Source organism: Podarcis cretensis (assembly GCF_951804945.1).
Source record: "Podarcis cretensis genome assembly, chromosome: 1".
In the NCBI taxonomy this organism is placed as follows: domain Eukaryota; kingdom Metazoa; phylum Chordata; class Lepidosauria; order Squamata; family Lacertidae; genus Podarcis; species Podarcis cretensis.
In genome coordinates this window covers 47,814,870-47,838,836 of record NC_137170.1, presented here as the reverse complement: position 1 = coordinate 47,838,836, position 23,967 = coordinate 47,814,870, and the positions used below count along the sequence as shown (strand labels likewise).

The window sequence follows — 23,967 nt, the reverse complement described above, 5'->3', positions numbered from 1 at the left end:
TCATTGTGGAAGGAGTTCTATAGTTTCCCAGAATCTCAGTGCAGTGGTACCTTGGGTTACATATTCTTCAGGTTACATACACTTCAGGTTACAGACTCCGCTAACCCAGAAATAGTACCTCGGGTTAAGAACTTTGCTTCAGGATGAGAACAGAAATCGTGCTCTGGCAGCGCAGCAGCAGCAGGAGGACCTCTGGAACGAATTAAGTACGTAACCAGAGGTACCACTGTACAGTTCTTATCCTGAGGCATGCTTTTGCTAATGAGGCCTCTTGCTGTGTGCACGATTTCCATTTGCATCCTGGGGCAAAGTTCGCAAGCAGGAGCAGCTACTTCCGGGTTAGCGGAGCTCGCAACCTGAAGCATTCGTAACCAGAAGCGTTCGTAACCAGAGGTACCACTGTACAGACATGTGGCTCAACCTCCCAAATTTGCTGATCCAAAGGCTCTAAGCAGAGGGGTTTTTTTATGTTTTCCCTTCACATCCTGACATGCCTCTGAACGTATTTTACTCAGCCCCTGTAATTTCTTCTCCCATTCTCCTTATACCTTATTATCTCCAGTTGTTTTCATCTCACCTCCCTTATCCTTTTACGTTCAGTTCTCTCTCCTATAACAGCTTTCCTTTCTTCCTTTTATGTTTATTAATGTATTGTAGTTGTTGTTCCCAGTTAGTTATTATTCATGGGCGTAGCCAGGATTTATGTTGGGGGGCAGGCTTCATGATAGTGGGGGGCAGATAAATCAAATTTAGTGGGTATTTTTATTGATATACTTGATCTGGGGTGTATGCGGCAGCTTGGTATTGTTATACCAAGGCTTCTTGAACAAACTTACTGTACAGCAATTAATATCAGTGGCTTCTTCTGAATTATTTAGGCTCTTTTGATGCCCCTTATTGAATGAGTGCCTTGTTCTCACTCTGGTCTGTTAGCAGCATGTTAACAGCAACCAAATTCACTGCAAACCTTAGTTCTTGGTGCTTTATAAAGCATATGCTGAGGCTAGCAGGCCCCAATATAGTAGCAGAAATTTAGATCAGGAATGTTACTGTTGACTCATGGTATCAGATTTAAGGACAGCCAGGGCTTTTAGGAAAATTCTGCCGTGAGCAGAGAGATTTGATGAGAGATTTAGAAGCTTATGGTTCATCGTTCATATAGTTACAGTACTGCAATTTGAAAATTGATTTGAGTTTTGTATGAACCCAATCTTGGAAATAAGCACACAAGTTAGTTGTTGTTGTTGTTTAGTCATTTATTTGTGTCCGACTCTTCGTGACCCCATGGGCCAGAGCACGCCAGGCACTCCTGTCTTCCATTGCTTCTCGCAGTTTGGTCAAACTCATGCTGGTAGCTTCGAGAACACTGTCCAGCCATCTCGTCCTCTGTCGTCCCCTTCTCCTTGTGCCCTCCATCTTTCCCAACATCAGGGCCTTTTCCAGGGAGTCTTCTCTTCTCATGAGGTGGCCAAAGTATTGGAGCCGCAGCTTCACGATCTGTCCTTCCAGTGAGCTCTCAGGGCTGATTTCCTTAAGAATGGATAGGTTTGATCTTCTTGCAATCCATGGGACTCTCAAGAGTCTCCTCCAGCACCATAATTCAAAAGCACCAATTCTTCGGCGATCAGCCTTCTTTATTGTCCACTTCTCACTTCCATACATCACTACTGGGAAAACCATAGGTTTAACTATACACATCTTTGTTGGCAAGGCAATGTCTCTGCTTTTTAAGATGCTGTCTAGGTTTATCATTACTTTTCTCCCAAGAAGCAGGCATATTTTAATTTCGTGGCTGCTGTCACCATCTGCAGTGATCATGGAGCCCAAGAAAGTAAAATTTCTCACTGCCTTCCTTTCATCCTCTTCTATTTGCCAGGAGGTGATGGGCCCAGTTACTAGCCTGCACATTTTTTACTAGCCTTTAAGAGAGGCTGGTAGTCTGCATTGCTGGTCAACTGTGACTTCTAGGCAAGTTGTTAAAAACAAGACAGTTATGAACCAGCATGTTTGTTTTTGCTCCAGATTTCATAAAACAGCTACTTGTTTCTGTTATGGCAGGAGTGCTGCCATTACTTGATCAGTGACTTGGCTAAGTATTGTGTTATGACTGGCTTAGCTGCCCTGGATTTATCTGCCTCAAAGGCAGAAGAAATAAGTACTAAGGCAAAATAAATAAAGGACTTCTATTTTTGTATGTTGATTTGTGCGCAGTGGATCATTCAGAAAATCAGCTAATAAATTTAATAAACTCTTAGCAAGTATGTGATTTCATATTGATGACCATCTACTTAGTCGATTCCAGAACTAGAAATGGAATCTTATTCTTTTTAAATAAATGATTATTGTTCTGTCTCACAATAGAGAATGATGTTCAGACAAACACTGCATGGACATTTTCCTATATGCTGTTAGAGATATGACTATAGATAACTTGTCTTATGGTTTGAGAAAAAACATGCTCATGTTTCAGTATTTGAAAATATGAATGATGGGTTGAGTTGCTGGGTTTTTAAAGAAACTTTTTTTAGCATCATAAGCCTCTCTAAATGAGAAGAGACACCAATGCTTTACTAAAGTTGGACTCATTAATTTGGTCTGTGAAACAATTCCGTTAACTGTATAATCCCATAACTGAACTATCCCATCGCCCTTTAATCTCCAGCACGATAGCCACCATTTAATTATACACTGCTGCAAAGGCTTGCTTTGCAGTTTGCCCTGTGCATTTTGAGATCTTTAAGGTAAAGTGATATTTCTAGCAAAATCACAAGTATTATCTGTTTTGTTTTCTGTAGGGTACTTAACTTGGTTTATTTGTGGTTTCATGTCCACTAACAAAGGCTTATACTTGTGTTTTGAATAACCAGGGCAGGGCTAGCCAATGGGATGCCTTCCAGATGTTGTGAAATAAAAATCTCATAAGCCCCGCTAGCATGGCTAAAGATCAGGGATGATAGCTGTTGTAATTAAACAATGTCAGGGGGTACCATGCAGACTACTTTGGATGTAGGCATTGAAAAATGTATTGCATCATAAACCTCCAGCCAGGGTAGATTTGATTGAATCAAATTGATTTAAATCACTAATCAGTAAGACTTGATTTAAATCATTTTTTTACATACTTCTGCCTCGCCAGAGTGGTGCATGCTCTGCTTATCTCCTGCTTGGACTACTGCAATGTGCTCTACGTGGGGCTACCTTTGAAGGTGACCCGGAAACTGCAATTAATCCAGAACACGGCAGCTAGACTGGTGACTGGGAATGGCCACCGAGACCATATAACACCGTTCCTGAAAGACCTACATTGGCTCTCAGTACATTTCTGAGCACAGTTCAAAGTGTTGGTGCTGACCTTTAAAGCCCTAAATGGCCTCAGCCCAGTATACCTGAAGAAGCTTCTTCACCTCCATCATTCAGCCTGGACATTGAGGTTCACTTTTGAGGGTCTTCTGGCGGTTTCCTCCCTGTGAGAAGCAAAGTTACAGGGAACCCAGCAGAGGGCCTTTTCGGTAGTGGCGCCCTCCCTGTGGAACGCCTTCCCATAAGATGTCCGGGAGATAACGAATTGCACAACTTTTAGAAAACATCTGAAGGCTGGGTTCAGGGAAACCCAGCAAGATGGAAGGGGTAATAATAATAATAATTTATTTTACAGAACCTTTCCACCCTTGTTTGTGGAACCAAGAGATCTGGAAATGTCCTTTCTTAAAATATAAGCTGAAATTGTCAGGGTTCTGAAAGAATGGACAGACTTTTAGAATCATAGCCATGGAAGAACTTCTGTTTGTAAATTCCTGTTATAAAAACTGCCACTCTGGTGCTTTCTTGAGTGTTGCTTTTAGAATAATTCTTTTGGGTAGGACATAAAACTGAACTTGTTCTAGAAATCCTGTGCATGGTTTCTGTGGGAGGAGAGAGGAAATGAGAAATCCAAAACATAAAAGAACTAGGCTAGGCTAGAGGCAGCTTATTTTCAGAGCTGTGCAAATAAGAAAAAAATCTGTGCTAAGAGAAGCTGGGTATTGTGATGGGTATAAAATTGAGCACACTCACTTAAATAAAATAAAATTAAATAAAAAGTTATGTACTAAGATAGCACAGGTCAAAATATCATTCCACACCTCATGTAAATTATAAATGTATGTCTTACCTTAAAAGACAAATCACCAAGGTCAGTGAAAGAGACTTTGCTTAGCTAGAAGTCCAAACTTGAAGCTGCTCTGTTGAAAGAAAATATATGCATGGTCTGCGTGACAACTGGAAAATGCAACAAAAACTATTACGTATTACATATAACTTGCCATTGGGTCTTGCCAACCTAAATCCGTCTCCCATAATGTTTTCCGGCCAGTGATGGTTCCTGTTGAAATTTCTATTAGTTTGTTGTATATATTTGACAGTAGACCCATAACATCTAGAATAGAATCCTAGATCAGAAGTTCAAACCTTGTTAATGGGTTGGCAGATTGTAATTTGGATTTTCAAAGAAAATAAAACCACTAATGTTCTTGCAACCACCCCCAGGTAATTTTACAAGTCTAGCCTTAATTGTACTTAAGTAACATAAAAGTCAATCCAAAAGCCCTTCAGTCTATATAACCCTTTTTTGTCCAAGCCTTCTACCAATTTCCAGAAATCTATATTACTATTTTTTTTAAAGCTAGCATTGTATTCAATAGGTGTTAGAGGGAAAGAGATAGGAATCAATTTTCTCTGCCATTCTTTCCAGACCACGTAATAAGTGGATTAGAAAGATACATCCTAGGTGGAGTAAATGTCTGAAACAGGTCCTGCTTGCATGTTTCCCACATATTGTGGCCGCTGTGAGAACCAGATGCTGGACTGGATGGAGCATCAACCTGCTCCAGTAGACTCTTCTTATGTTCTTAAATGGCAAGTCTCATAGTAGAAATCTTACTCAGCTATCATTCTGGTTTCTGAGCTTTCAGCAGCCATTGGCTGCACACTTTCTGTAACATCTTCCCAAACGTAAGGGCAAATGTGAATTACTTTAAATGTTGTTGATGCAAGTCATTAAGACGAGAGCCCTTTAAAAATCACTGGTGTTGACTTTTCCATTTTGTAATTCATATATTCTACGAACAAGATTTAGTTGCAGCAAATGAACACAAATTGGTTTGCAGCTGAATTATCCCACCTTGAAGCATAATCCAAGATCTCTGATCATGTATTTTGCACTACTCAATTATATCTGCCTGTAGAGATGAGGTGGGGATTATGAAAATTAATTTACTGGCTTTCTTGTATGTGTGCAAAGTCTGTAAGTAATATCATTTGGAGCGAAGGGCCACAGTCCAGCATTCTGTGTCCAGAAACTAGGCTGATAATTATTGGGGTGGGGGGGGGGAGTGCTTTTCCACATAGGAACTGTAAATATTACACTTTCTCTGGATCTCGACAGCTAGGAATCTTGGTGTAAAACAAACTAGTCACTTTCAGAAAAGCCCGTCTCAAACTGTAGGTTATAAAGCTGATTTACATACAATTCTAGTTTGTACTTAATGATAAGTTGGGATTCAGGATAACAAAGTAATTTTGGCTTCTCTCTTCCTGCTGGCCTAATAGGAAGAAAATAGGAGGTGGGTGGGAATCTTTGAGTGCAGCACTTTGCTTTGGTTTGCTTAAGTTCTCCAATTACCACTAAATCAGCATACTTAACATGTTTATACTACATGCAGATTTCATTTAAAGGACAACTTTTTATCTAATAATATAACTGAAACTGAATCTTATTTAAATAATATAATCTTACATTTTAAAAATTGTTCATTCTTTGAAAGGACTGGAAATATTTTATTCCTAAATGGACACTCTTAGGAAGCTGAATTTGGCAATTACATGACTTCAAAACTCCTGTGTTTTCCATTTTTGAATGCATGAATTTGATGCAAAAATGCCGTCATTTTTTCAGCTTTTGTAGCAAGTCTGTTCATTTGACCTCTGGGGATCACAACAAAATTAACAGTAAGTTAGTTAACTTAGTTGGAGAAACTGCAATATAAATGCTGTGTAGTCGCGCCAGTAGAACAAATATATAAGTTGATCATGGAGTGCCTTGAGGACCTGTATAATGTAATTTATACTGTGCTGGAATTGAATGTGGGAGACCTTGACAGGTTTAAATCTCTGCTTGGGGCAGTTACTTACTATGTTCCTAGAGCTTCATCTACATTTTTTCAGTAATCTTTACGGCAACTCTGAAAAAAGGAAGCTGAAGCTGAAAGAGTGGTTTGCTTTGGCACATCCAGTGAATGTATAGGATAGCTGAGAAGAGATTTGAACTCAAAACTATTTGGCTAAGGGTAGCTCTTAACTACTATACTTCATCTGCTCATGGTGGTAGTTATACTGTTACAGTGAAGCACTTGGTGCAGTGAAAGGATAAATGGGGTGAAATGCTACATGATGTATTCTGAAGATCAGTGTGGTTTTGTGTTTCTAAAATTCCAACCCAGCCACTGAAACTACTCAGCACAGATGACTGGCTATCTGCAAAGTTTTATTAGATGAAATACTCAAAAACGTGTTGGGTTTTTTAATGTTTAGGCACATTGACTCTTAATTGTAGATTATGCTTCTTAAGAGTTGTATGTCTAAAGCACTGAATTCATTTTTGTTTAAAGATGTACAGATCCTGGCCCCTGGATTCAATTAAAAAATCTAGTAGATCACATTAGGGCTTACCAAAGCTACCGCCAAAAGACACTAACCTGAAATCCCCAGAACTTGTTTCTGGCCTAAATTTGCTCAGCAGATTCTCTTCCCCAACTACTCCTGTGCCAGCCTTCTGTTTATGGGATGTGTACATAGATACACTCATGCTCAGTTCTTTTGTGTGCCTCAGCTGTTGTGCATGAAGGTCTTTGTGTAGGAATAGTAAATACACAATCAGCAGGTGTGCTCCTTCATCTCTCCACCACCCGTCACATGGGGTCCACCTCCAAGGAGGCTTACAGAACAAATCTGGCAAGGACTGGCATCTTTGACAGGGGAATACTTTGTACTGTATGTTCACTTGTAGGACCCTAGTGAAGAGCCAATAGGCTCTGCAGATGTGGAAGGGGTCTAAGGCAGTGTTTCCCAACCTTGTGCCTCCAGCTGTTTTTGGACTACAATTCCCATCATCCCTTGCCACTGGTCTTGCTAGTCAGGTATGATGGGAGTTGTAGTTCAAAAACAGCTGGAGGCACAAGGTTGGGAAACACTGGTCTCAGGAAGTAGCAGTGCATGTTCAGTGACCGTGCACAAAGGTGACGGTCAGGAACTGAGTGAATCCTCCTTCCAGCAGCTGTTAGCTTAGTGTCCAGATGTGTTGTCACTTACCTCATTTCCATCCTTTTCATCTTGTCCCACACTTACTGGAACCAGCTCTTTTACTGAGGGCTGGAGTCAGGAAAAAATGGGAAATGCTCAAGGCAGAATGGTTTCTAGCTGTTGCCTATCTTCTGACAGCATGTTCTTGCATATGGTCTTGCCTCATGGAGTATGTGGGCAGATTCATACCAGATGCTTAAAGCACATCTAATGCTCATACCCCAAAAGAATCCTGGGAACTATAGTTCTCCCTCACAGAGCTACATTTCCCAGCACCCCTAACAAGGCACAGTGTCCATTAGTCCTTGTTCCTTTGAGCATTGAGTTGGATGCATGAAGAACCCGCTTTGGGTTTATTTTAAGCATACAGCTTAAAGGATACTATGCATTCTGAAGGTGAGCACATGGTTGCTTGCCCGCCCTACAAAATACTCTATTGCATAAGAAGAGTTGGCTCCTGTCAGTCTGGTCTGTAAGTGGCAGATCATTAGAAAAACTCATGACAAGATGATTACTATCTAGTTTCATCTCAAAAGAATAATGATCTTGAATGCTTGATCCCCCCCCCCATTTTGGGGGTGTTGCACTTTAAATTAAATTAAGCAAGCGAGAAAAAAGAGTTGCACAATCTGCAAACTGCTATTTTCATTTTCACAGAGAGTCCCAGAGAGGGAAGGATAACTGGATAGTATACCTTTTCCCCTTCCAATTCACCTGTCAACCAAGGTCCTTGTGCGTATGGTGGCAATCCTTCCAGTCTGGAGGTGGTGTTTTCGAATGCCATGTCAGTACGTGGTAAAATATGACCTCCCAGCATCTGACCTGGAATGTATAGCAGAGCCATGGTTGGAAGAAGTGGATGGGTAAACATATTTTATCTCTCTGTACCAGGTTTCTCTGTAGAGCCATCAGCTGAGACTGTGCATGTATGGGCAGGCAAGGAGGCAGAATTGCTGTGGTCTATCATGATTCCATCCACCCTGACCTAGTGCCCTGTTTGAATCATTGAGTGTTTGTTCTTGAGGTAGGTGGCTGGCACAGAAGGGAGATTCTGTTGTATAACAGGCTCTTTATGTGACCTAGCTAGGGTAGTTTCCCATGTTGTTGGAGTTTCCCAGCCTGTTGTTACTGAGTGACTTTGACATCCATGCAAAGACCACCTTGTTGTAAGTTGCTCAGGGCTTTCTGCCCTCCACAGCAACTGTGGGGCTATCCCAAATTATATCGGGACTCCTTCACATAGCAGGATATACTTTGGGCTTGAATTTTGTTTTGTTTTTGTTCTGAACAAGAGGTATGGAGGGGCAGTGTACGTTCCTTTCGTCATTGACAGATCTTGAATGCTGGAACCTGTCTTCAGACTGACAGGAACCTTCATAGGAGCGCTGACTTATGTAAAAAGAGTTCCTAACTACCTATAACCCCCTGTTGAAACGGTCCCCTCTAAACCCCCCATCATGTTGGACAATTACCAACCAGTCTCAGGTTTACCATTTTTGGCAAGGTACACGAAGGCATAGTAGAATATCAGTTTCTTGGATAAAATGGATTATGATCTATTTCAATCTGGCTTCATGCCTGAAGTTGGAACCAAAGCAGCTTTGGTTGACTTTGTAGACAACCTCCACTGGGAACTAGACAGAGGGAGTACATCCCTATGGGTTCTGCTGAACTTCTCAGAATGTAGCAGTAGGTCTGTCTTAACACCTATCCGGCAATGTCTACACTGGTTGCTAGTTGTTTCTGGTAACAAATTGAAACTTCAGTGATTCTCTTTAAAGCTTTAAATAGCTTAGGTCCACAATATCGGAGGAGCTATTTCCTTCCGTAGTAGTATTTTGCTCGCTCCCTAAGATCAGAAGGAGATGCCCTTCTCTGTGTTCAACCTGGGGTGGAGGCATGGTTGATGGGAGCATGGTTGAGAGCAGCACTTGATAGGGCCTTCTCAGCGGCTGCACCAGTGTTATGGAATACAGTACTGTATCTTGTTTCTTGAAACATGTAGCCTCCCCCTCCCCACCTGCCTGTTGGTAAATACATTCTTTTTTTAGCAGGCTTTTGCCTGCTAAGTATCAGCAGCTTTGTGTAAAGGTTGGATTATGTTTTTGGTCATCGCTTTTGTTATGTTTTTAGTGGGGCAGTGAAGTGGGTGGTGTTGATGTGATTTTAAGTTACTGTATGCTGTGCTGAGTTGTGCATATACACCAGAAGGGTAGGATAGATATTTCTATATAAAATAAATAAATATATTAAAAAATATAATTATTATTCACTTGTTTTCCCCCATGTCAGTTCTCCTGTTGGATATAATTTGAATACAGGTGTTTATTTCAGCAGCCAATTTACCACCCAGTCCAGTCATTTTTGCAGGAAATAGTAGTACTCAAGAAGCTGCCTAATAACTGAGACAGATCATTGGTACATCTAGTGTCAGTACTGTTGACACTGACTGGCAAAGTTTCAGCTGCGACCCAGGACAGAACCTATGGCGTTTTGCGTGAAAATCATGTGAGCAACACAAGCTATAGCCCCTCTCCTGCAGCTTAACAGATGTAAATCTTCCAGGACACAGAAACTAGTTCAAGGGCTGATCTTTTCTTGCTTGAGCCTCCTGAAACATAATCAGTGTTGCTATAAAAATTAATCTCTTGTGGCAAAGCAACTGACTGTTTAAATTAGATATAGAAAAAAACATTCCTGATTCGATTCTAATCTGCCCATCTTTGAGAAAAAGCAAAAATATACAGTGGTGCCCCGCAAGACGAATGCCTCGCAAGACGAAAAACTCGCTAGACGAAAGAGTTTTCCGTTTTTTGAGGTGCTTCGCAAGATGAATTTCCCTATGGGCTTGCTTTGCAAGACGAAACATCTTGCGAGTTCTTGCGAGTTTGTTTCCTTTTTCTTAAAGCCGCTAAGCCGTTAATAGCCGCTAAGCCGCTAATAGCCGTGCTTCGCAAGACGAAAAAACCGCAAGACGAAGAGACTCGCGGAACGGATTAATTTCGTCTTGCGAGGCACCACTGTACAGTATTAAGGTGTTGGCAATTGTATTTGGTGTAATCCAGCCTGCTGTGAAGACAGCACTTACACATGAGATTCCTATAGACCAGGGGTCAGCAAACTAAGGCCTATAGGCCAGATCAGGCCCAATTGCCTTCAGGATCTGGCCTGTGGACTGTTCGTGGATCGGCGTGGGGATTCTGTTCGTTTGGGTTGCACCATTCCCCCCCCCCCCGGTGCCATTCCATTCCATTACCCCCCTCCCTCCCACACACCGTGGTGGCACCTCCTCCCTCCCTCCTCCTGGCTTCTCCCCGCCCTGCCTAGAGGAGGAAGGGGGCTGGGCTGGACTGGCTGAGCGCCATTTTAAGCAGCCCCTCTCCGGAGCCAGCCCTTTTGCACCACTCATTGTCCCTCCGTCGCTGCCCTGGTGCTCCTGTGGGCCAAAGAGCGGAGCGGATGAACTCACTCTGCTTACCAATGAGAAGCAGCGGTGGTAGTGGTGGCGGCGGCAGCAGCCCCTGGGAAGGTAAACGCAGCAGCTGGGGGGGGGGAGGAGGACTACTTGCCCCCCTCACCTCTTCTTCCAGCTCCCCCTCTGTGCTGCTTCTCCAGCCCACCACAAGGTCTGAGAGATAATAGACAGGCCCACGGCTAAATAAATTTGCCAACCCCTGATATAGACTATAAGAGTCCAGTCATCCCACCCCATGGCATGCATGTGTGAGCATTCAGCATGCTAGGCTGTTACAGCGAAGAAGAGGCCTCTTATTGGATCTTCTCCCCTCAATTCCACCTTCTGTTTCATTAAGGAATATTGTGAATGGACCTGAAGGGGGGAAAGAACTTTATGCGGATATGAGAGATAGGAAGTACACCCTTGCAACTAGCTTGCCCTGGGCTCCTATGCTTTTCCTTTTATACTTTCTCAAGCAACTTGAGATTTTAGAGTCAAGGTGCTAGGGACTTGTTTAAGGCAAAAGCCAATAGCACTCCCATTAATGTATATTTATGGTGTAGTGAAAATGAGTTTAGCAGTATAGAAAAGGGTGGGAGTGTACTATAAGGGTTGTTCTAAAAGTTAGAATTTACTACGAGGTCAACCATTTCCTACATGGTTATAAAATAATCTTTCTCTTTTCTTTGTCCCCCTGTATTTTACAGCTAAAATGCTCCCTGGGTATATTGTACAGTGATGCTGACAAAAGGAATAGGAACTTCAATTATGTTAATGAGTGATCAGACAAACAAAACTTGAGGTAAGAATATAAACTTGGAAGAAGCACAATGTGTCTGAAGGCAGCCCTGTATCAGGAAATGTTTTAATGTCTGATGTTTTACAGTTTTTTATATGTGCTGTAAGCTGCCCAGAGTGGCTGGGGGAACCCAGCCAGATGGGCGGGGTATACAGTGGTGCCTCGCAAGACGAAATTAATTCGTTCCGCGAGTTGCTTCGTCTTGCAATTTTTTCGTCTTGCAGAGCGCGGATTCCCTGGGTATTAACGGCTTTAAGAAAAAGGAAGCAAACCCGCAAGACGTTTTCGTCTTGCGAAGCAAGCCCATAGGGAAATTCGTCTTGCGAAGCAACTCAAGAAACGAAAAACCCTTTCGTCTTGCGCGTTTTTCGTCTAGCGAGGCATTCGTCTTGCGGGGCACCACTGTAAATATTATTATTATTATTATTATTATTATTATTATTATTATTAGTGGAATGGACAGCCCCAAATTCCAGATGTTTGGCTTTGTAGTTACTCTTGAATTTTTCTTTCTGGAATTAAGTGAGGTATTTCAGATGTATAGGGCATTGCAAAGGGGTTTTAGAGGAAGGGGAAAGATCCTGACCAAGGTTTAAAGATTTGCTTTTTTGTATAGTCAAAGCAGACACATTTCTTTTTCGTCATGGATAGCTAGTTTATAAGCCCACTTCCCATAACAACTTGCTGTGGTCAGGAATTGTGGTTGTCATGAATGAGTTTGGGTGACCTTTGAGTTCCTGCACTCGCCCTCTTTCTTCCTCCCCTACAACCAGTTAATAATAATAATAATAATAATAATAATAATAATAATATAGTTTTGTGTCTTCACTCTTCTAACCCTAACCCTTCTTAGTCCAGAACTATAGCTTGCTTAGTTCCCACTCATATTGGTGCTTAATGTATACAGATGGTGCTGGTTGACCAGGGCTACAACCAAAGAGTGGTGGGTTACAACCCAGGGCTACAACCCAGTGGTGGGTTGCTTATTGCACTGGTCTCTTTGAATAGAAATCACTGATTCTTCATCTTCAGAGGAAGAGGAATAAGCTAAACCTAAATGCTATCTATCAGTCATGGTCAATGGGAACAAAACCTGAGCCACTAAGGTTCCTTTTAAGCTACTGAGCAGCTGCTGATTTTGAACCAACTGCTGAATGTTGGTTTCCTCTCTGTAGAGAGATCACAGTGCTGGCTGCTTAAATGAACACCAAGGCAAGTTTTTTGTAACAGAAGCATTAAATAAATGGTTAATTTAAATCAGCAGCACTTTACTGGCTTGGAAACAGAAAAAATCTACTCATTTGCTTAATAAAACATTTGTAAACAGAGGATTAGTGTAATGTGTGATGGAGTGAGCTACAGTTTAGAAAGTTGTCTTCTATCAAGTTAGATCATTGTTCCATCTATCTCAGTATTGCTTGCACTGGTGGTCAGCAGTTCTCCAGAGTTTTAGGAAGGGTTCTTTTCCAGACCTACCTGGAGATGCAGGGGATCACACTCGAGATTTTCTGAACAAAAAAGCATGCACTCTACCACTGAAATACAGCCTTTCTCTAAAGTAAAAATCAGTAGGAATGCAGACTGATACTTGCTGCCATTAGCTGATTTTATTCTTGTTCTGAGGGCAATCTTGAGAAAGGAGAACTAAAAACATTTAAACAGTGGCTAATCCTTTGGTTTACAGTCAGTATGCTGGTTGTGGTAGATAAAAATATGTTGAACATATGGAAATGGAATGAGATTAACTACTTTCGTAGACCCTTCAAATAACATACCAGATGGAGCTAATATTGCATGGAGCTGAGACTTGCCTGGAACTAGTGATCTTGATGCAGCGATATCTTTGCCCCATGCCCATTTTTCTAAGTTATGTAACATCTTTGAAGGTATTATATGCTCAGCCATCAATTGCATGATGTTTTAGTCACCAGAACCAGTCTGCTTTGGCTCTTATAGTCTACATTTTATGGGTCTTGAATTTCTCTCCCTTCCCACATTGGGTCAGATTTTGCCTTTATAAAGACCCTTCTAGACAAATGGCTGAAACTTCATTGCATAAAAGAACTGAATCAGTTTTGTTTTTCAGGGTGAATACTAGTGCTTTTGATCTTCTTTAATCTGATCCTTTTATCTGTCTTGTTTTAGTCCTAACAAGTTAGCTCATGTAGTGGTTACACTGAGGTTAAGAGATACTGTGACTTAAAGGATATCTCTGCAGATGCTTTGGTGTTTCAAGCATAAAATACCTTCAGGCTACTACAGCTATTCAGTTGCATAATCTGTTGGATTATGTGCTTTGAGTACAAGACTGATTACATAGCCTGTGTGTAAGTCATCTCTAAGAGCTTCAGAAGCAATACATTGTGATATAAAGACACAAATAAACCAGCATGTTATTTTGCAGATATCTGCAAGAGATGCACCATTGTATACTCAAGATTCTTCATATAAGAACAAACTGCATTGTAAATGTATTTATTTTACAGCACTCAGTCCCCTCAGGCGTTACACTCATCTCCCACAAGCCTTGATCCAAGGGCAACATTCTGCCCCTCATAGTAAAGAGGAATGAGCTTTGGGGCAGGGAGTTTTCGATAGGGTTGCCATATGTCCGGATTTTCCTGGACATATTCGGAATACTGTAGTTGGCAGCAGTGCCCGGGCAGAAATCGTAAAAAATGTCTGGTACAATCTGGACTTTTGGCAGCCCATGTTGGCAGTGCTGTTATTGCTGTTTTTCCATAAAAATTGCTAAAAATGGCATTTTTAAAAAAGCAATTTTGCCCCAAAAGCTCAACAGTTTTTGGCAAAGCTTAAAAAAGCTCAGTAGATTTGGCATAAAGAAAAAAGCTCAGCAACTTTTCTGTCCAGGTTTTCACTGTTTGAAATATGGCATCCCTATGTTTCGATCTGTTACTCTTTGCCACGTGGAAGAAAAGATATTGGATGAACACACTAGTGCTGGAGTTTTGCATTGGGAGAGTAAACAGGCACAGAAGAATGTGAATGAAGTTAAGTTTGGGATTGACAAAGCAGAGTAGTGCTACTTGTCACTATATAATTGTGAGGCTGGCCAGCAGGGTTTTCTTTCTCTTTATTCTATGTTTTTGTATTGCACATTACCTTGTTTCTTTTAGGCATTTTATGAATAGTTTATGTTAACATCACAGGCAACAAGTGATAGTTGCCCAGGGTACCTGTACAAACTGCATTTCATGTGGCACCTGCAATAGCAAAGGATGTTTTGAGGGGGAAGTATCACATTTTTGAAAGGTGCAAAAGGTGGTGTGTTGAGTGTCAAATGTATTATTTTAGCAACTTAAGCACATCCTTCAGGGAAGTAGTTTGGACTAAGTACAACACAAAAAAACTGATTGTAAACAATGGAGACATGTTGCAAGAAAAACAGTGGACTATTTTAAAGTTAACCTTTTATGTTTTACCAGAGTACCTTCATGTAAAGGGCTAAGATCTATGTTTTCTTCTCTTTTTAAAGTTAATGATGTTTTACAGTTACTTTACTATGGTAAAGTAACCTTGTGCTCATGGAGTGACTCCTACAGATAAACTTTTCCAACCCCACCAGTTGTTCCCACAAAACTTCACTGAGCATGTTGTGACATTGTAGGGCAGTTGCTGGATTACAATTTGCATCAATCTGGACTAGTGGTTGTGCTGTCCGGGGCTAATGAGAGTTGGAGCCCAGCAACATCTTGGGGGGGGGGCAGAGTATAGTCATCCCTTCTCTAGGGCCATTCAATAGCAGCCATTGCCCTTTTGAATATCTGTAGCATCCTCCCATTCCTGGCTCTTCCCAAGGCCCCCCATGTATGGCACTCTTCTCATGCTTCTTTAGCTCTTCTTCACATCTGAATCCTGGGGCAGAGTTGGCAACACAGCAGGACATCAGCTGCTATTGAATAACCCTGCTGGGCCATAGTGTGCTCTGAAGCGCTGAGTGGAGGTAGTTGGTGAGCGAGGATTGTCACGTGCAAGACTCATAGAGCCTTATGGAAACTGCTGTTTGAGCACAGAGCTTTCTATGGCTTGGATCCTAAGTTACTTTCTGTCAGTGGAACTGAATGGAATGAGCCTCTCCCACCTTCCCTTCCCAATCCTAATTAACAGATTGATACCTGCAGTTCTTCCATTATGAGGCAATTACAATTACAGACAAATATGTGTTAATGTTGGGGTTTTACTCCCAGTTGAAAACCAGCTGTTTCTCGTTAAAGCAGAACTCTTTATGATGAAGCTGATTCCTTTGGAGGCACATAAGGCTCTGGCAATGACCAGCAGAGTAACTGATCCAATAATGTGATAGACCAGGTGTGCCTCATGGCTATCCCAGGAACAGTTCTCTCAGTCCTGTGATGTAATTCTGAATTTGTTGCAACTTGCTGCACACATCAGAACAGTAGAACTGGAAATGTTTGTGTGGCCTAATCCTCAGAGTGTTCCAGCCATGTCAGCTGTGTTACAGTTGATTGGGCTGGCAGAAACATAGCACTTTAAGGGTCAGGTCATGGAGAAATAACACTTGTTGTTAAGTCTCTCTTTGGTTACGCCCTAACTAGCAGTTGCCAAGTAAGCTTTGTGTGCATGTGTGTCACGTTTTGATATTTGATAAACATTAGCTCAAGATGGCTTCTGAACATGTATAGCAACTATTTGGTCTTGTGTATTTTAAATTATGTAATTCGAATGATTCATATAATTGAAATAATATGTGGCTATATAGCTAACGCACACAGCCACTTTCTCAAGCTGGTGTTAGGCAAGCAGTCTCAGGTGTGTCTCTGCTTCCAATGTAGCCTGACTTTTTCATTCACAATTGGTTCACCTCTGGGTATACAATCCTGGTGTTGGGTGAAAAGGAGGCCAGCAAATCAGTTTTGCTGCAGGCAGTGTAGCTGGCTGAACGCCATGATGCATTGGATATATTATCACTGGACACACAAGGCTTGCATTAAAGAACACTGGTCTTCAACTGGTCAGTTGGGACCCACTAGCGGATTGCAGCCTGATTCAAGGTGGGTCACAACAAGACCACTACCATCATGCAAATATATGGTAAAAGATTAATTAAGAAATGGGTCCTGAAATGCATGTTTGGGTTAAAACAAGTCCTGGGATACCTGCCCTGGATGACAGAAGGATAAGATCTATTACAGTCAAACCTCCACTTACCACCGCCTCTTCCTATGGTCGTTTCATGTTGCGACCGCAGCAAACCCAGAAGTAACTGGTGGGTTTGCCGCTGTTCGCACAGGAGCAACGATTGCGTTTGTGCATGGGCAGAAGCGGGCAATCGCCGCCCACACCTGTGCACAATGGCACCTCTCCCAGCGACCCATTTCGACCTCCGGACAGACCTCCGGAACAGATTATGGTTGCAAATAGAGGTTCCACTGTATTTGACTATTGGTGTAAACCTCCAGAATGTATTTTGTATAGTTAAGTTTTTACCTCTATCTTCAGTACATTTTATTTTATATAAAATTGCTATGGCTAGTGGCTGATGCAAATAAAGATTCTTCTGATCCTGATAGGAGGATGCCTACATTGTGGTGTGGTGGACATTGAGGCAGGTCAGGTTATGATTGGAACCTACGGTAAATGGTGGGAAGTGCTCTGTGATGATGACCAAGCGTCTCCTAAATATGTTCTGGGAGTTCACTCAGCCCTTCAGAGCAGATTGGGGATGGTGTGGAGGCATGTGCAGGTGGAGGAAGTGGAGGTTCCTGTTGCACTACAGCCCATAATCAGAAAAAAATAATAATTTAGGAAATGAAGAGAATTTTATTTTTATGTTACTTTATTAAATTTATATACTACCCTTCTTCCAAAATGAGCCCAGAAATGAAAAATGTAAATACAATAATAAGATTTCTGATAGTGAAACTGTTGAAATATATGATGGTCAACTATAAACTGTTCCAAATTAAAGGAATATATTTGCGAAGAGAAATTAAAGACATTACGACAACATAGAAAGATTTTACTAAGACCGAGAGAACTCATATAGTGAAGATACACAAAACTTAATGATTCAGAAAAACAAGCAAATGAGATAAAGAATCCCAAGATGTGTTTTTATTTATAGTAATAAAATTGGGTGACATGTTAACAAGAAAAGGGGCAAAGATGCACTAATACCAACATGGTTTATTTATCTTCCTTATTCCCTTCCTATGTACAAAACATATAGCATTTGAATTATAATACAACACTCCACCTTCAAACCTAGAAAATATCCTTAAATTGTCTCTTCCAACACCCCAGCAAATCACTCATCACAAGCAGAGATGGCTGTTGCTAAATGGTATGCACAGATTCTCTTATAAAAGGGGTGGAGTCTGGCCATACACAGTTCAGGAGGCATTCTGATAATTGTGAGGCTAAACTCTGCAGTATGCTGGCTCATCCTAGAGGTCTGCTTGGTTTCCTTTCTCTCATGCTTGCTTGGCCACAGGGGAGCATGAATCATGCTCAGTCAGTGATGCACGAACTCATTCACAAAACCAGATTTCATGCATATCCATTACAGCGCGACTTCCATAAATCATCTCGCGGCTCACTAATGGCTGTATGAATTGTACTGAATAGACAAAGCTAGCATTGCTGATAATATTCTAATGTTGATGTAGTAGTACATAACCAGTGACTCAGTCTGTTAGCCGTTGTGCTGTAGAGACAGATAATGTGGAGGTGCAAAGTTCAATTCAATATTTGGAAAGCTGGGTGAATTGAGGCCTCTAGTTTTAACCAGCTTATTTGAGACACCAGAATGAGGTATATGTTCAGAGCACAATTCTATGTTCCATAATTGTATACTAGTTTGACATCCATTTTCAAAGTGGGTGACACACAAAATTGACTGATTCTTGTCATCAAGCACCATATTTTGCTAGTTGTAAAACTCTTTACTTTCAGGCACCTCAAAACACTTGGTTTAAGTATTCCTTTGGCTGAGGTGTAAGTGAAATCTAATGTGAGCAGTATTTAAATTGGGGATTTTAGATAGTGTGTCTTGTACAATTGGAAAAGTTATTAGTAGCTGCAGACTACCTGGAATCAGGCCGTTTTTGTGATACACCAGTAGAATGTCTCTTTATCTGTTTGGAGGCCATTCACATTACGTACAGAAATGAAATAGGTGGGAGGGAGCTGTAACAGACTGAGAGAGTAATTAGTCTATTCACAAATATTTTCCTGGTATCAGGGACTCAGTGTCGGTTCTGAACTCTGTGTTTTGCCACTGTTTGGGGTTGGATGAGGTCAAGCAAGTTAAAACTTAATTTAGGGACAATGGAGGTCCTGTTGCTTAAGGATTCCAGTGATCTGGGAGTATGTGTATACAGTATCCTATTTTGGAAGAGTTAAAATCAAGTTTGCAACTTGGAAATACCCCTCTGCTTCTAGATGGCTAGGTAGCAGCTGTTGTTAGGAGTGCCTTTTGTCTGGCCACTCACTCCATGCTTTTCTTTTTGAAAGGGAGTTCAGTTCTAATGAGGAACAGGTAAAACAAGCTTCTGCTTGGTCTGCAAAATCCATACATTCCTTGCTCATAGCAGTGGGTGGCAGATGAAAACCAAACATTGGCTGGCGAAGCATTGCATGCAAAGCTTTGTGGCTCCCTTAGGATAACTCTGCAGTCCCTGCCCACAGGTTGGGAACCACCATTCTAGATACCATTCTCTTAGTGTAGCTACAGTGTTTGACAACGTTCCAGATAACGTTCCATTTTATGTTAAGTTTTATTGCTTAGTGTTGTATGGAAAAGGTGCAGCAATTCTTCAAGTTAACATACTTTAAGTATGCAGTGAGTTTTTAGGAGTTAGACAAAAAATACCCAGAAATAAATTAAAGAAAAACATTAATATTCCTGGGTTTAGCCTATGCCCTAGCAGTAAAAAAAAAGTCCTGAAAGCACTTTCATATTAGTTATATTAAATATATAGCAGGAAACTGAAGCTAGTCTTAGTTCTCTTGTGCATATCTGCACAACACGTTTGTCACATGTGTACATGATGTTTGTGAGGGAGCAGGTGGTGCTGTAGTCTAAACCACTGAGCCTCTTGGGCTTGCTGATTGGAAGGTTGGCGGTTCAAATCTGTGCGACAGGGTGAGCTCCCGTTGCTCTGTCCCAGCTTCTGCCAACCTAGCAGTTTGAAAGTAGATAATTAGGTACTCCTGTGATGGAAAGGTAAACAGCATTTCTGTGCGCTCTGGCTTCCATCATGGTGTTCCGTTGCGTTTTAATCATGCTGGCCACATTACCTGGAAAGCTGTCTGTGGACAAACACTGGCTCCCTCAGCCTGAAGTGAGATGACCGCTGCACCCCATAGTCGCCTTTGACTGGACTTAACTGTCCAGGGGTCCTTTACATGATGTTTGTCTGTACAGATGTATTATTGTTGTTGTTTTAAATTTATGTTTTGCCTTTTCTCCAAAAGGAGCCCAGGGTGACAAGCAACAAAGTGATAAAACAATACTATTAAAAAGAAAATAAAAACATTAAAAATGTAAAAACATGTAAAAGGATTATGAACATGCAAACGTGTATGGAGCAGCCCTAATTTTTTGGACAATAAACACCCTTCCCCGATTCATAAATGTCCCCTAGGTATCCTTATGACATGGAGCAGGCACAGCAGGACTTAATGAGACAGCTATGAGAGAGGCACCAAACCTTGGGCTAGTTAACAGATGCTGTGTGTGCTGAACATCTGCCTTCAGCTGAAAGACAGGCCAAAAAAGTCATTCAGGATTTTTTCTTTTTGCTTGCATTGCAGACACCAAGCTATTTTAGAATAATACACTTAATCCCCCTTTAGATATGGTTTATTGTTATCATGTCCCATCTAGCAAACCCACATAGGGCATGTTATGAGTGGTAAACAAATTTCCCCTCTATTTCTTCAGGATATTTTGTGTGGCTCAGATTTGTTATGGAAAACATATCCTGTGTTTGTTTTATGGACTGGCTTTTTATGCCTTTTTGATACCAAGCAAAAGTTTGTAAACATTCATGGGCCTGGTTTGCACATCACATTGAACTATAGTTAAAAGCGAACTACGGTATGTTTTAATATGCAGCATGCCAATGCATACTTCTGAAAAGTTCTCAGTCTCCTTTTCAGACTTCAGTGCACTTTCTCTGTTCCCCTCCTTTTGACATATCTATGGACATCTAGGGGAGATTTTTATTAGTGGTGAACTGATGATGTGATTCTGTTTCTCTGTGTCTACCTTTAGTCTGTCGAGATGTGTTGATCAAATATAAATGTACATGTGAACCAGCTTAAGGTGAGTTTTTGTCCTTTTTAGATTGTACTTAATGTTGTTGCTCTTGAATCCTGCTGTGCTATTCCACCTGCTCACACCTAGATTTCATGGCACACCTGTATTGTCCCATCTCTTTCTCACTGCAGCTGAATTACTTCTACTGTTCCTATTCAGAGGAAGTGTCTTGAGATGCTAAACCAGTGCAGGGTGTGTGGCTGTACTGGAGCAATTCCAGTTTTGGCTGTTTGACTGGCACAGTGATCCTTACACCTTCCTTTAACAGAGCACTTAGCATTTTCAGAGGTTGTATAATTTTATTTAGAACAGGAGGCCCAAATGCCTTGTGCTTCCTGTTTCTTGGGCTCTTCGCCATTGTCCAAAATGGAACTCTCACGAGCTCCGTTCTGGATGACACAGAAGAACAGGAAACACAAAACACTTGTGCTTTTCCTGTGTCGTCCTGCATTCTATAGTTTGTAAAACTGCTCTTCAATTAAAGATGGGTGCAAAAAAAATTATGTAGATTGTTTTCTATTTAAAGCCAATGATAAATAAAGACTAGAATTGAATGCAAAGATGAAGAGAATAAGCAACTTTGGTTGTATCCAGTGTTGCTTGAGAGAAGTCAGCTGGTGCAGCTGATGATTCCCTTTTTGAAATACAACTTATTTACCCTTCTAATAATAGTAAGTGCTTTAATTTCACTCTTGGAAGTTAATTTGGATATTAATGATGGGAAATTGGAAAGGACATAAAATTGTGAGTTGCTGTAACCACATTTCCTTAGGGGCATTTTTTTAGTTAAGAAGAAATATACTAGTTTTGAAAGAAACCTTTGTAGAATCAAGTTCAGACCACAATTGCTCTTCGGAAGGAAGATGAAGTGGAAAAATGGTTGTATTGATGGAAAAAGCTTACTGTGGCACACTTCCCAGTTCTACCCACAAAGCTTGACCCATCTCAAAAGCCCAAATGAAACCACCACCGTAACTATATTTAAGATCTTAACAATAGTTGTTTCTTTTTGTTGTGTTTGTAAAATGTCTAACCATGTTGGCATCTTACACCTTAATGTTGACATCACCATGTAATGAACAGTGCTGTTTAATTCTTTGTGCTATTGTTTTGACTGGCTATAGAATTTGCATAACATCTTCGTTGAATATATTCAGTGCAAGCTTTTTGAAAAGTGATTTTATACACCCCTTATTTGGTTCAAAGACCACCCCCAAAGCAATAAAGTAATACAAAAGAGAGATACAGTAAAAGTACAATAAAGCAATATAAAATGGCAGTATCACTCTGCGATAACACTGCAGGTGCATTTGTGAGTTGTATTCATGCTCTCACTACAGATGCAGCTCCTCATCATTCTACCTCTCACTTGAAAGCACGGTAAACTCAAATTCTCCCTCTCAACGCCTGTCCATTGCTCCAATCTCTCATCTAGGAGTAGGCCCACCCATAACTGTTCACCCACAAGGAATGCCCTTGCCCTCGTCACACCCCAAAGGAGAGATCCCAAGGGATTTTTACCCTTTGCTTTTGGGGTTATCCCACCACAGATGACCCTTTCATAGCTGTCAATGTTTCCTTTTTTAAAGGGAAATTCCCTTATTCTGAATAGGATTCCTCGCAAGACAAGGGAAAAGTTGACAGCTATGGACCCTTTGCCTCCCAAAAGCCCTTAGTGGGGCTAGCTAGCCAAGCTTTCTGGCTGCTTCAGTAGGTTGCCATTCACCAGGTACCATGCAACAGAAAAGGTATGGGGAGGCTAAGGTTGATATCCACCTCCCAGCCAGCACCTGTTCTGCTATTGCTGTTTAACAATTATTGATGTTACCAAAAAGTGATGCTGATTTGATTAACTTGTTGAGAATTTGCACGGTTCGACAGCTAGGAACAGAAAATGCACAAGTAGTCAGTGCATTTCCGTGGAGGCTGACTGGAGGCCTAACTTAAAACTTTTTTAAAAAATCAAGAGATATGGAAGGTATGTCCACTTAAGTTTGTTGGCTTGAGCAGATGCTTTTTAGTATTCAGGGGTTCAAATTTCTAGGCAAGCATTTTTGAAGATCATATATTTAACATAGACTGAGGAAGTTTCATTTTAGTGACATCTCTGTAAAGTTTATACTAGAAAGCCTAATCATAATTTTATGTTAGGTAACATGAATATGATTGTCGTATTTATTCAAGCTCAAGTAGCTGTTGTTGGGGTGTGGGAATTGGATAACAAAATATTCACTCAACTCTCACTTTTTCTCAGTGAGTTCAGGAGAGTTGGTAGAGAGTAGGGGATTCCATTTGTCTTTTTGAATATATTTTGCTGCTCTGAAGGTGGGCAGCAATTTACTTTTTATGGCCGCTCAACCTCCCTTTGTGCACTGCTGAAATTCATGTGGCCACACATTTGGTTTAAGTGACCTGCAGGAGCAATATAATTACTACCTACAAAAATATTACAAGGGGCTCAGGTTGAATTTACAGGGCAATATGTTGCCACCCTTTTAAAAATAAGTAATGGAATTATATTTTTTTTCTGCTGCTAATCACTCTGAAAAAAAGACCACATGAGCTGGCTTATAAAGCTAAATACAATAAAAATACATAAGCACCAGAACATATTCTTAAATATAACTCCTAAAACTTCACACAATAATCAGAAATAAAACATTTCAGGCCATATGCTGCCAATTCCTCTCCATAGTCCACAAACTGCAAAGCCTAGACCCTTTTGTTGTTGTTGTTTAGTCGTTTAGTCGTGTCCGACTCTTCGTGACCCCATGGACCAGAGAACGCCAGGCACTCCTGTCCTCCACTGCCCCCCGCAGCTTGGTCAGACTCATGCTGGTAACCTCGAAAACACTATCCAACCATCTCGTCCTCTGTCGTCCCCTTCTCCTTGTGCCCTCCATCTTTCCCAACATCAGGGTCTTCTCCAGGGAGTCTTCTCTTCTCATGAGGTGGCCAAAGTACTGGAGCCTCAGCTTCACAATCTGTCCTTCCAGTGAGCACTCAGGGCTGATTTCCTTCGGAATGGAGAGGTTTGATCTTCTTGCAGTCCATGGGACTCTCAAGAGT

At 41.2% G+C, this 23,967-nt stretch overlaps 1 protein-coding gene across 7 annotated transcripts in view; it reads left to right on the top strand.

Moving 5' to 3' along the window:
* SIPA1L1 (signal induced proliferation associated 1 like 1) overlaps positions 1-23,967 on the top strand; it is a 163,683-nt gene that overhangs the window by 17,463 nt on the left and 122,253 nt on the right. For 6 of the 7 annotated variants that reach the window (XM_079989840.1, XM_079989837.1, XM_079989841.1 and 3 more), the window contains exon 2: positions 11,500-11,594. The exons of the other annotated variant lie outside the window; for it this stretch is intronic. The gene's annotated coding sequence lies outside the window, so the exon portion shown is untranslated. The remainder of the gene's footprint in view (positions 1-11,499; positions 11,595-23,967) is intronic. 7 annotated transcript variants of the gene reach the window in all.